The 14992-nt window shown below is 37.0% G+C and overlaps 1 pseudogene; it reads right to left on the minus strand.

The window, feature by feature from the left end:
• Window positions 1-597: 597 nt before the first annotated feature.
• Window positions 598-1353, minus strand: LOC124526102 (enolase-phosphatase E1-like; annotated as a pseudogene).
• Between the last annotated feature and the right edge of the window lie 13639 nt (window positions 1354-14992).

Consider the following 14992-nt stretch of genomic DNA (forward strand, 5'->3'; position numbering starts at 1 on the left):
GGGTCTCTTATGGTTTGCCTCCCTCTCTGTTTTTATCTTATCTTTTCTTCCCTTCCCCTATGTTCATCTGAGTTTCTTAAATTCCACGTATGAGTGCAATCATATGATATCTGTCTTTTCTGACTGACGTATTTCACGTAGCATAATACACTCTCATTCCATCCATGTTGTTGCAAATAGCAAACTTAAATTATTTTTTCATCACCAGGTAATATTCCATTGTAATATATACCACATCTTCTTTATCCATTTATCCGTTGATGGACATTTGGGCTCTTTCCACAATTTGGCTATTGTTGATAGCACTGCTATAAACATTGGGGTGCATCTGCCCCTCCGAACCAGCATTTTTGTAAGCTTTGGATAAATTCCTAGTAGTGCAATTGCTGGGTCTAGGGTAGTACATTTTTAATTTTTTGAGGGAACTTCATATTGTTTTCCAGAGTGGCTGCACCAGTTTGCATTCCCATCAGCAGTGCAAAAGGGTTCCCCTCTCTATGCATCATATATATGTGTTTTCAAAGTAAGTTACTTTTACCATCAGAATAAAAATAGACTCCAGGGACAACTTTGTGAGGACAGGTTTGTCGTCTTTCTTTAGGTTGAGGAAGGCAGGTACAGCCCATGGAAGGATGTGATGAGGCTGTGGTAATTCTTTTCATCATCTGTCAAACGCTCATCATGACTGGGTCTCACCAGCTCAGTGACAATAACATCCACTTGCTCAACAGCACTGGCCTCCAGAGTAAGGTCTGTCAGAAACAAGATGTTGTTGGTTGGCTTTTGGCAATCCTTTGGTCACTCTCATTCTCCACTTTGTGTCCAATCTTGATATCAGAGTGACCATCAACAAGCTCAAGTTTCTCTCCCTCTGTAGAATGGCCAAATGATAACTTCTGGGCCTCTACACTCCCTGAAGAATACATATACACCTTCCTTCCAGACTGTCTCCATTTCCTGACCGCTGGAACCACATTGTCAAAGAATGCTGCTTTTATGTGCCCAGCTGTGAATGCCGCCCTGCACCTGAGGCTCTGCAGCTGTTTCATCACCGTGGTCTTTCAGTCTAGAGACTTCTGCCAGCACCTCTTATCCACCGCTGGCCTGGATCACCCACTGCAGGTCATCTGTTCTGTTCCCAGAGGCGGCAGGGATGGGAACAGCCCAGTCCAGGTGGGGATCCTCTTCAGCCTGTTTCCCCCAAAGACTGACAACATCCTGCTGGCACTCTTCTTCCCAGTGTGTCTGCAGATAGTCTTTAACATTTGCTTTGATGGAAGGAAATAAAATGTTTACTGAGACAATTGGGGTGGCAGTCACAGCGACTTCAGCAGACACGGAAAGCAGGATCATTTCTCTACCCAAATTGGCCTCCTGGAAGGAAGGGCAGAGGGGGGAGCCGGCTGTGCCCTCCCTCCTGGAGGGGGGAGGAGTCCAACACCTCCTGGACTTCTGACAGCCCAGCAAGAATCTCCCACTCTGCAACCACGTGGGGGTCTGAAAAACGAGGAAGGGAACCAACTGCGTGCTCCTCAAGGTGGATGAGACCACTGCACAGGGGGCCTGAGCTCCTGAGCTGCCTAGGCCCGGAGGCCAAGACCTAGATTTCCTTGACTTTAGGACAGGTTTCTAAGTGATTTCCCTACTGGGAAATTTATGTCCACAGAGCAAGTCTAAGGACTATATTATAGTATAATTTAGCAACCCAAAAGTGATAAAACAGATAATAATCTTTGTCAAAATTCTATTGCCTTAGGTATAGAGTCATTTGGAAACACATGGGTTGAAACTTGGGAAAAATGTTTAATGTGACAATTAAAATTACTTTCTACAATTATTTTTTTGTTTGTTTTTGTTTACATTGGATTCCGTTCATTCTTTTTAAGTTCAACATCGATCCATGTTACTAAATGGAAACTGTGGACATGTGTCTAATAAAATCTAAATAGTTAAATACATTGGGGCAGTGGTTTCTGAAACCTGTATCAAAATAGTTTGCTCAGCTGATTGTGCACATCTCTTCTCAAGCCCAAGTTCAGTGAAGAGACGTCATGGTGGTAACCTGAAATCCAACATAGTGGGAGTATCCACACCACAGAGATCATCAGTGTTACAAATCAAGTTGTCTCCTTCCCCACCCTGTCCTTAAACATTTAGCACCATCATTTATGGGTATGCCCCTACACAGCAAACTGAGCCATCTCAGGACTCATAACTAATTTAATTCAATGTCAGATTTATTCATAGAAGCATTGCTCCCATGCAATACGTGATAATCTGGCAACCAAATTGTTTTTTCTGGAACAAAAACCCCCACAAGAATCAAGAGATGAGGTGCTCCTTATGAAATTCTGTCTCTACACTACAGCATGAAAAAGTAATGATGTAGACAGGTAGTGTCCAGACTGATATTTTTATGACAACTAAATTGTTTCTTCTTTAATTCTGGGACCATCACATTTCCAATTTTTATTGTGTTATGAAATCACTAAAAATCTTGTCATCTCTTGTCATCTCTCATCTTAATTTCATGACTGAAAGAACATTTAATACTAAAAAAGGTAAAAAATATATAATAATATATAATCTCTGAATAAATTGCAATTCTTTCTAGAAAAGAAAAATTTGCATTCTTACACTTCCCATTTACTATATATTAGTACAAGCTTTACAGATGAGTACTTTGGAACCCTCACAAGATAATTATGTTAATTTTTTCTTAATAAGTCATCAAAATAAGAATATTGAAAAAAGATAATATCAAGCCTTTGGACAATGTTGAGAGTTGCAGGCGCCAGACAGAAAACCCAGTCACACTGGCAAAGGCCATAGCCTGTCTATAGGTTTCTTAGCTGAGGATGACTTTTCAGATTACCTAAATTTATGACTTCCTTCTCTGTGTTCACTCCAATAGATGTCTTATAAGAAAACATTTTTTTCAGGGGGCACCTGGCTGGTTCAGTTGGTAAAGTGTGAATATTGTTCTTGGTGTTGTGGGTTTGAGGCCCACATTGTACATGAATTAAAAAATAATAATAAACCATTTTCAGTATTACTTTTATACATAGAATATATGGAAATCTCCAAACACAAGAATGTAGCCTCCTTACCAGTTATCTTCCATTAACATTAACGATTCGTCATTCTGTTTTTTTTAATATATATAGATTTTAAATGTTTATTTATTTATTTTGAGAGAGAGAGTGTGTGCAAATTATGTGCAATTGAGCAGGGGAGGAGCAGACTGAGAATCGCAAGCAGGCTCTGTGCTGAAGGAGCAGAGCCCAACTCGGGGCTCAATGTCATGAACTACGAGATCATGACCTGAGCTGAAATTGAGAGTTGGTTGATTAACTCACTCAGCCTCCCAGGTTCCCCAGTAGGCCGTCATTTTGATTCGTACATTAGTCTTATGTGTATTTCACTGAGTGTGATATTTTCTATGAATTGATACCATGTGGTTTCAGAATGAGTAAAATGAGAACCCTATCTTAGAGACAAGGTGAACTGATTCATGCCTGGCCTGATCAACTGGTTCTGGTAGCTGATCTGGCATATCCTGGAATCAACAATGCCTTGTGGGCTTAAAACTATGATAAATATTATTTCAATATATTTAAAAATGTTCATTTATTTATTTTATTTTTTTTAATTTTTTTTTCAACGTTTATTTATTTTTGGGACAGAGAGAGACAGAGCATGAACGGGGGAGGGGCAGAGAGAGAGGGAGACACAGAACCGGAAACAGGCTCCAGGCTCTGAGCCATCAGCCCAGAGCCCGACGCGGGGCTCAAACTCACGGACCGCGAGATCGTGACCTGGCTGAAGTCGGACGCTTAACCGACTGCGCCACCCAGGCGCCCCAAAATGTTCATTTATTTTTAAGTGAGATTAGATATTATTATTCTTTATGTAATTATCTCTGGAAAATTAGTGCCAATGCATTTAAAAGTTATTTTTCTGCTTCTGAATATGTAACAGGAACAGTGTGTATGTTATTATGTCACACCTTCTTCTACTAAAAAAAGATACATGAGAAAAAAACAAAACTCTTATTCAGTAGTAAATCAACTAAGTAGACACAACCAAGTGTGTATTTGGCATATTTAACAAAGCAGGCAATAGCTCTAAATTAACACTGAATTTGCTTCTGTAAAGGAGAATTATTATTGACATTTCCAGCTTGTGGGGCCACTGAGAGTGAATAAGTTGATTGTTGTTCAATTATTTAATTAAGTTCCAGGAAACATGTGAATCACAAGGTCTGCCAGAATTAGCACTAAATTATAGAAAAAAGACCAGTATTGGTCAAAAGCTGACAGCAATGATCACTGAGAGCATGTTATGGATTGACTGCCTTTGTCAGCTAGTGTATTGACAAGGCAAAATGTCAAAAACTAGTTTTAAAATTTTGAATTAAAATGATTTTAAAAAGAATAAGCAAGCATGAATAGTTTAGTGAGTTTAAGCATACAGGGTATTTTAGCTTGTATAACCTCAGAAGAGCCACTCAGTAGGCACACATACAAAGACGAACAATTTTCTCAAACCACTTTTGGCCCAGAAAAACATAATGAGTGTTGAGAAGAATAAGCTGGCAGCATTAATAGTAAATTGAAGTTCACTAGTTCCCCTTTATTTCTTGCTTTGATTTCCATAGTTTCAGTTACCTCTGCTCAACTGTAGTCAGGAAGCAGATGATCCTCCCTTGGAAAAGGACAGGTCCATATAGGTCACCAGCAACCCTAGTGCTATGTCACAATGCCTGTGTCATTCACCTCACTTCATCTCATCATGTACGTGTTTCGTCATCTCACATCATCAAAAGAAGGGTGAGTATAATACAATAAGATATTTAGAGAGACCTCATTCACACAGCTTTTATTATAGTATGTTGTTATGTTGTTCTATTTTATTATTATTGTTCTTTATTTCTTACTGTGCCTTATTTATAAATTAAGCTTTATCATAGGTGTGTATACACAGCAAAAAAAAACCCCAGGAAATATGCAAAGTTTGGTCTTATCATCACTTTCAGACATCCACTGGGGGTCTTGGAACAATCCTCTCTGGATAAGGTGGGACTATTGTATTGCCTCTTCAAAATATCATATGGAAATGCAAAAGTGAAAATACAAGAAATCCACTCATTTTCAGGCTTTCATATTTCTAAACATGTTAAGATGTTTAGCATATGTATACCTTAAACATAATCCAGCTAGCACAAATAGTACAAATGTCTTTCAGGGGACTAGTATACATGCAATGGATAGCTATTGTGTTAATTAGAAGTGTGAAAGAACAACTGCATTGTTTTTTTCCAGTAGGGTATGTATGCATATCTAGCATCTAAATCTGTATCTATGTCTATATGTCCTTTATGATCAATTGCATCTATCATAGAATGACAGATGTGACCAAGGAAGAAAAAGCAATAGATCTAACACAATTTTATTTTTTTAAGTTTATTTATGTATTTTGAGAGAGAGAGCGCGAGAGAAAGAGGCAGAGAGTGGGAGAGGAAAAATTCCCAGCACGTGATGTGCGTCTTGAACTCATGAACTGTGAAATCATGGCCTGAGTCAAAATTAAGAGTAGGCTATTCAACCAACTTAGCCACCCCAGGTGCCCTAATGCAATTTTTAAAAATTTTATTTCAATGTTTATTTATTTTTGAGAGAGACAGAGACGGTGTGTGAACTGGGAAGGGGCAGAGAGAGAGGGAGACACAGAATCTGAAGTAGGCTCCAGGCTCTGAGCTGTGAGCATAGGGCCTCAAACTCACAAACTGCAAGATCATGACTTGAGCTGAAGTCGAGGCTTACCCAACTGAGCCACCCAGACCCCTAATGCAATTTTTTTTTTTATCCAGGTTTTGGTTCTATACCACATGCCAAAAGTCATCATTAAATTGGGATGAATTTTATTTCAACCACCAAAAATAATATCATTTCTGGAACACAGATGAGAAGTAAGCATTTTTAAATTGCTAAATAACCCCAACATTTCATTTTGTGAACTATGGTATTGGGGTTTTAACTTTTGTTTTAAGCCAAGGTTACAAGGTTCTAGTAGGCTATGAAATCTTTGATTTTGTAAGTTACAAAAAATAAATAAATAAATAAATAAATAAATAAATAAATAAATAAAAGTGACTACATTTTCATCAATGAGAATGTTCATATAAGTCCAAACTACAAACAATTTGGATATTGTCTAAAAGATCTTTCAGAAGGCCTTCCTGGTTTAATAGTTGGTCTTTCTCCTTCCTCTCCTTCTTCTTCTTCTCCTTCTCCTTCTCCTTCTCCTACTCCTTCTCCTCCTCCTCTCCTTCTCCTCCTCCTATCTCCTCCCTCTCTCCCTCCTTCTCTTTCTCCTCACTCTTCTCCTCCTCTACCTCTTCTCCTACTCCTCTTTCTCCTTCCTCTTCCTTTCCTTCTCTTCCTCCTCTTCCTTCCCCTCTTCCCCCTCCCTCTTTGTTTCCTTCAATTTGCTATCCCTGATTAATTGTTTTTACTAGCCTAAAGCCACTACTCTGTTGATCTTTCTAATGCAGTAAATACATTTCTATTTTGGTAGTGTATAGGTTTTTATTTCTCCTTTATTCTTAGGCAGAAGAAAGAGACAATGGTGGAAAAGGGAAACCTCTAAATTGAATGCTGAGAAAGGAAAATAAAATCTTATACAAATTGAAGGAAACTTCTGCTTTTCGGAGACATCGATAGCTGTAGGTACATAGGTGTAGGTATATAGCTGTAGATATATTATGAGAGGTACATAGCTGTAGGTATATTATGAGGTACGTGCGAATGAAACTCCAAAATCCTATTTGGGATAAACCACTTATGGAACTAATGGGATGCAGGTATAAGTAAGGCTCAGAGGAAAACCGCTGAGGAAAATGCAGAGGCTCAAATATGTAATGTTAAATTAGATAATTTAAGCATTTTTCTTAAAAAAAAAAAAACAACTATTCATGGTTTTCACTTGCTACTGCCCTATGATCTGAACCCCACAGCCTTGATGTGAAAAATCATTTCTCTGATTAAGTAGTTTATTTGCATATGTAGTTCACTACACACACAGATCTTTCTATATGTTCTGATTGATTGGTGTGAAGTTTCCACTGATCCAGAAGAATTTATATTAAAATTGCTTGGTAATGTGAAATATGTTCAGGAAGATTAGAAACCTATATCATATTCCCAGTAGATTAGACTATCATTCATAACAGTTGCATCCAAACTAATTCTTAATTACATGAAACATTGTAACCCCAAATAAACATGCTATTTATACAAATAATGTAAGTGTTGAGAAAACAAACAAATAAATAACAACAACAAAAAAGATGCCAAAATCCCTTAGCAACAAGGAGCCAGATTACCTCTAAGGAAATTAACTTTACTAAGTGAATAAAATAACCTAAATCCATTAAATGTAGAACTCCTATATTTAACAGATGATACAGTTCAACAATTCCACCCTATATTCTGCACCTGAAAATATATCAGGTTTTCTTTTTCTTCTTTTTTTCCTCCTGCAATCAAACTCTTCTTACTACAAAACTAGGGTATCCTAAATCTTCCCCTGTTCTCACCATACATCAAAGTTATGCCCAGCAAAATCATAGCTTCTACTGCTTGTGTTTTCACGAACAATGCTTCTAAAATATTAATGTACAGACAATTCATCTGGGGAACCTGAAAAAATGTAGATTTCAATTCAGCAGGTCTGCAGTATGGCCTCAGATGCTGCATTTCTGATAAGCAACCAGATGATGTCTTTCTGCTCTCAAGTAGCAGCAGGGTCTTAGACACAAAGAGAAGGTATATTTCACCAAATCTTTAAATCATCACAAGAGTTTTGATGTAAAAATCTTGCAAATATAAATAGTTCGATAAGAATAAAAATATAATGTAGTGGGAATTATGACTGTATCCTCAAGAAATAGCTAAGGAAACTGAACTAAGGAAAATGGCACTAACCATAGAGGTCAATACCCCCTGTATTCCTGTCAAGAGGAAGTAATGCTTTAAATTTCTCGTTAACACTCATAAAATATTTACTATAATAACAATGTAATGCACTATAGATGCACTTGTGCTCTTTTTTGAGTCATTTGGTACCTCTCAATGCTTCTTCTGGAAGCAAATTTTGAATAAAACCTGATATCAATAAATACTTTATTTTTTTAAATATTGCTGTTAAAAATCATCATTAAAGACAAAATTGCGAGCAAAAGCTATAATTGATGGTGTTTAAAGAAACAAATATAACTAATTACAAGATACCTCTGTATATCAAATGAAAATTCCATAAAGATGGACTCAACTTCTACTTGCTAGATTAGTAGTAGACAATGCTATCTATTTTTGTTGTCTTTAAATCTATGGAAAGAAAAGACAGGTGGGGTGAGCATTGGATTGGAGAAGGAGAAGTTCTGAAGTAAAATTATCACCTGCGTTCAAAACTTCCATAGCCTCTGTCCCTGAGCAGTTAAATAGAGATAATAACTCACTCACACAGAGCTGGGACAATGAAATGAGACAAGGCATAGAAGATGCTTAGCACTATGCCCGTGGTTAGCAACCTACAATTACAAGCTTAAGTTCTTAGTACTCTTAACAATCTGAGTTTTATTCATTGCATAAATGAGGACATATTTATAAAGCATTTTTAACTTGTTTCTCCTAATAACCACAATAATATCAATTCCACTATTAATTGAATACTTACATCATATCAAAAATCATGTGAAAAGAAGTGAGTAATTTCTTTTAGCCCTCATACTTGTTCGAGGTTTGTATTTTAAAAATTACCAAAGTCAAGAAAAATAAAGTGGTTTATGTAAAATCGTTAGAGTTTATGCAAAGCAGAACTGATATTTCAGCTTAGATTTGCCTAACTTCACAGTTCTTTCCACTACAGTGGTTTTTAAAACTGCTCCTTGTGGGGGCACCTGGGTGGCTGAGTAGGTTGAGCAACTGACTTTTGACTTCAGCTCAGGTCATGATCTCAGGGTCCTGAGATCAAGCTCCCTCACTGCTCCCCCCCAACCCCTTTGGGCTCTGCACTGGGTGTGGAGTTTGCTTAAGATTCTCTCTCTCCCTCTCCCTCTCCTTCTGTCCCTCCCCACACTTGTACGATCTCTATCTCTCACAAAACAAAATACAACAAAAACCTCTTCCTTGTGGTTTTGTCATCTGTGAAATGTTATTAATAATGTGGACCACACACATTGTTTTAAAAGTTAGATCAAATGATGGGGTGCCTGGGTGGCTCAGTTGGTTAAGCATCCCACTTGGGCTCAGGTCGTGATATACGGTTCGAGAGCTGAACCCCATGTCCGGCTCTGTGCTGACAGCTCAGACCCTGGAGCCTGCTTTGGATTCTGTGTCTCCCTCTCTCTCTCTGTCCTCCCGTGCTTATGCTCTGTCTCTCAAAAATGAATAAATGTTAAATAAAGACAAAATTAAAAGGTAAATCAAATAATGAATACTGAAAAGCCAGTACAATGCCTGGTACAAAATTAGCAGCTAATAGTCTCTAAATACAGTCATAGATGAGTGATGGAATGAATATTAGGTTTAAAATGGGTTCAGATTACAATAGCAACAGCCATGGTAACGTTTTCAATCTTAAGACTTTGTCATCATCCACTCTACCCTTTACTACTGTCTATGCAGAGTTTCCCATCATGCCATTGATTCTATTTAGTCAGATGTAGCATAACATTATTATGGCACAATAAGCATTCTGCCTTCTTTGGATTCCTGGCAGAATATTCCAAACACAACCTTCCTTTTGCTGATGCTGTTAATTGCACAAATGCTCACGTCATCTTGTTTAGACTATGGTTTCATCCTGTTTTGACTATCATGTTGCCCTTATGCTGGTCTCCCTGTTGACAGACTTCAGCTGGTACATATTGTGCCTCAAAGTCTGATAGGCATCAGCTGCAGCAAATAGACAACTTCTGCTTCAGCTAGCTGCCAGACACAAATTTGTATTAAATTGTACTTCTAATTCGCCTTAAGAAAATATTTTTAGATTTATGTATGAAAGATGTCCTTCCATCGTGAGCATTTAGAAATGTCTAATTCACCTTTTTCAAATATGTGCTGAATTAAGTGGCATTAAAAAAAAACCAACAACGGCCCTTTCTGTTATATGTTCTTAATAGTGGTGCCTTTTATAAAGCTACCATTTATCTTTTATTAGCATTTTCAAGGCTGATGAAACTGGATTTATTACATGTACAGTAAAAAGAGAAGACAGGGATGTCAGAATTGTTAAAGTTTTCTCCTAACAACAACAAAAAAGCAATTTACTGGCCCCCACCCAAACAAATGCCACAAATGCTGGCCGGTTTAGTGCAGTTTTGCGACAACTATGCATTCCATTATTTTTCATCTTGCTTCCCCCTTTATATTTGTGGTTTTAGCTTATATGAATTATAAAGACCAAATTTTAGGGACATAGAAAAATGTAGAGGAATGCTGTTCAGGTCCACAGCAGAGTGTTAGGAATCTAAACATGGAAATCAGAAGCTCTGTCATCTGGGGTCACATGTGTCCCTGAGTCCAGAATGTTATTACCATTTATCTGGAATAGTACAAGTCTGTAATTTTTCCTCTTTGGATCTTTTCTCATCCACTGGCTCCTGCACAGACTCCAAGATCTTAGTTCTCTAGAATGTTGTTTTTGTTATGTTGTAGACACTTTCTTTTTTGGCTACCTGGTTTATATCACCCCTCCTCTGTTCCTGAGCACACTATTTTTGTTGGAGATTTATCTCTGTTCACTGTGAATTGTCCTGGTACTATGGAAATCCAGCTGCCTTCCATCTACTACTGTAATAGAAAGGATCAGAGCTTTGTATTCACCACTCAGATATAGCCAAGGAGTGGGCATGTGGTTTATATCTGACCCATGACCGACGTTACCTTCAGGGACTTAGAATCTTGGGAGAGTGTCACAAAGGTAGAAAAGATAGCTGGAGTTTGTTTTCTTTCTTTTCTTTTTTCTTTTAACGTTTACTTATTTTTGAGAGATGGAGAGAGAGAGAGAGAGAGAGAGAGAGAGAGAGAGAGAGAGAGCGAGCAGGCGGGGAGGGGCAGAGAGAGGAAGACAGAATCCGAAGCAGGCTCCAGGCTCTGAGCTGTCAGCACAGAACCTGAAGCGGGGCTCAAACTCATGAACCTCAAGATCATGACCTGAGCCAAAGCCGGACACCCAACCAACTGAGCCACCCAGGCGCCCCTCGAGTTTATTTTCTTAATTTGATAGGCCCCAAGCAAAAGCGGGAGGGTCCCAACTGGAATATACTTATGATGAACACTTTCCTATAATTCCTATTTCTCCTTTATCTGGGGCTTCCCAAATCCTGCCCCTTTGTCTCTTGACTTCCCTTGGAATATTTGAGCTCTGTTTACAAGTACGATATATTATTTTGCTTATTTTAGCAAGACGTGAACCAAAAACTCTGGATAATTGCAACTGAGGAATGACATTTGCTAATTTCAGAATTTTTGATTAATATGATTGTCTACAATATGAAGTATCAATCCCTTAGAATCTGGATCAGTTCTATTCTCCAACATTGCTGGCTACTTTTACCCAAACAAATGTTTTACATAAGGTGGACTGATTTATTTCTGCATGCTCGTGTGTGTGTGCGCGCGTGTGCACACTTTATCTATATGTATATCATCACTCCCTTGAATGGAATATCCACTACCAATCCCTTCCTAATTTCTTCCTTTTCCCTCTTATTTGAATCCTAACTATCTTCAAAGTCCAAATCAATATCCCAGTTCCTCTGTAGTGAAACCCACGATGGCATCCCCTCTGTTCAAATTTTGTAAAGGTCATTTCTGTGTAGTGCTAATATTCAATTAGGTTTTGTAGCAGGATTAATTCAACAAAATCTTATATTTTCCCATGTGCTTTATTTCATCAACCAGACTAAATTCTACCATGGATGGGCCCAATGTTACACCCCATTGAATTCCTATAGTGCTTAGCATATTGTTTCATGAAATACTTTTATTTAATTTGCATTTTCATTCTCAACAGTAATTCCTCTTTGTTTTTAGGGAATTCTTGCTGTGAGGTTTTTTTTTTTTTCCTTTTTATATTTAGAAAGTAATAAGTTGGGTGACTACTTTCCTATGCTTTGCGATTTATGTGTATTAATGATGTCATTTTTTTCTTTTTTAAAGCGTTTTACATTAAGGAATATATGGGTTGTATACATGGATGCATCCAGTTGCAGTAGAGCAGAATATTCAAATATTTAAGAAATGACAGTTTGGCGGTTTAATAAGCTGATGATACCTAATGGTTATTTAATACAAACCATGTGCCACTCAGTGCACAAAGTCCATATTGGGAGATACTATTTTTATCCACTATATTTACAGATGAAGAATGTGACATTAATGACTTTGAAGAGCCTATCCAAAAATTCCCAGCTGATAAGGGATAGAGCAAGTGTTAAAAATAAGTCTTCTTCCAGAGCCCAAACACCGAACAACAATACCAGCATTGTTGCAGCTTCAGGATATAGATCAGCAAAGGACACTTACAAATTAAAAACACAAAATTAAAAACATAATGATTTAAAAACTATCCTCAGTGATTATAGAATAGTTTTGTTTATGCGGTGATTTATCCAATCTGATTTTGACAGGAACTAAAAGGATTGACTGCTCTTAAGATACCAAGGCAGGTCTGTGACTAAATGCTCCAAAAGACTCCCACTGGAACTATTTCTTTTCAGAACATATTCTAACTCCTTAAATGGACTTTTTTTATTTTAAAAAATACATGCATTTTTATGCCAAATCTCCAAATGTGGATTTAAGCTAAGGTATTTTTGAATAATGTACAGCATGTACATTCACATTTCATTAGGTGAAAAATATTACCTCTTCAGTTTTAAGAACATTGTGCATACAGTCTGGAAAATGCTCCAAGTTAAAGAACACTAAGGAGGCAAAAATAAATTCAAAGTCTGGTCCTCAAGGTAATCTTAGATGGAGAAAAAAATGCCATAAGATATATTATTATGACAACTGGAAAAATTTAGATATGGACAGTATGTTAGATAGTATGGCATGAATATTAAATATACTGAATTTGACTATGCTGTGGCTGTAAACAGATTATACTCATTCTTAGGAGAGACCCTTTGAATTATTTAGAGTAAGGGGATATGTTGTCTGTAGTTGCCATCAAGTGAGTCAACAACAATAGCAATATGTTAATAATATTCATGAATAGAGGATGCTAAAATAAGCCTGGTAAAATGTTAATTTGTGAATCCAAGTGAAAGTTGTGAGCTAACTGAATTATGAAATTTTTTTCACATTTAGAACTTTTTAAAAGCATAGAAAATTTAGAAATAACTGTAAAATGTTAAGAACACTGTTTAAAATGGTTTAACTCTTTGAGATATAAAATATTTTCTAAAATATCCCAACTCCTTTAATATAAATACTTTTATTTATATGAACCAAATACCTATATAGCAGTTGTTTCTTACTGAGCATTTTTTTTTTACAAATTGCTTAATGATTAATTTGAAGCCACCTAGCACAATGAATGATTTTTAGTACATGCGTTACGTAGTATCTTAAATATTCTACAAATCTAAAGTGTTTGAACTATGCAGCAACTGCGATGTTTAGTGTAAAATAAGATCCATCTTCTCCAACTCACTTTTCCTTAGTTTTATAAAGTTGCTTGAATGACAAACTATAGTATGGAAAACTACGGTGAAGCATTATAATAAAAATGCACTATCGGGGGGCACCTGGGTGGCTCAGTCTGTCAAACGTCTGACTCGGAGTCGGCTGGGGTCATAATCTCGCGGTTCTTGAGTCGAGCTCTGCATGGGGCACTGTGATGATAGCGTGAAGCCTGCTTGGGATTCTCTCTCTCCCTCTCTCTCTCTCTGCCCCTCCCCTGATTAATCTCTCTCCTTCAGAATAAATAAACTTAAAACAAATTTTAAGAAAAAAATGCCCTACCTAAATACAATGCATGTAACTGGTAACATTAACTTGGTAACATGACATGAGAAAAGGCATTTTGTCATATAATAATAAAACATAACATAATATATATATAACATAATATAATATACAATTCCATAATTACAGTCAGTAATTCAGTACCTTGCTCTCAACAACTGATAGTGCATTTTGACAGAAAATCACTAAGAATACAAAAGATTTGAAGAACACTATCGACCAAATTGGCCTGATTGATATTTGCAGAACATTCCACCCAGAAGCAGAATAAATATTCTTGTCAAGCATGTAAGGAACATTTATTGAGAAAGACGATATCCTGGTTCATAAAGTATGTCTAAATAAATTCAAAAGGATTCATGACTTACAAAACAATTTTTCTGACCACAATGAAAGTAAATTAGAAATAAATAAAAGGAAACTACCTGGAAAATCTCCAAATACTTGGAAATTAAAATACTTCTGCACAACCCACGGATCAAATAAAATTCAAAGGGGGAATTATAAAGTATTTGGACTCTCTAAGGAAAAACATAAAGTTATGTGGATTAAATAAAAATGAAAACACAAAAGACAAGGAAAACCTAAAGAAAATGAAACAATTAAAAATAAAATCAATATTGGGGCACCTGGGTGGTGCAGTTGGTTGAGCGTATGACTTCGGCTCAGGTCACAATCTCACAGTGTGTGAGTTCGAGCGCTACATCAGGCTCTATGCTGACAGTTCAGAGCCTGGAGCCTGTTTCTGATTCTGTCTCCCTTTCTCTCTGCCTCTCCCCCACTTGCGCTATCTCTCTCTCTTTCAAAAGTAAATAAACATTAAAACATTAAAAAAAAATAAAATCCATATTTTCCCCATCACAAGAATTTTTTCAAGAATTAAAGCTTTATTTTTATTTTCCTAAGTAGGCTTCACTGCCAGCACAGAACCCAAGCAGGGCTTGATCTCA

Source organism: Lynx rufus, unplaced genomic scaffold (assembly GCF_022079265.1).
Source record: "Lynx rufus isolate CCGP_SWC_20201006 ecotype Redwood Valley unplaced genomic scaffold, mLynRuf1.p SCAF_5, whole genome shotgun sequence".
Taxonomy (NCBI): domain Eukaryota; kingdom Metazoa; phylum Chordata; class Mammalia; order Carnivora; family Felidae; genus Lynx; species Lynx rufus.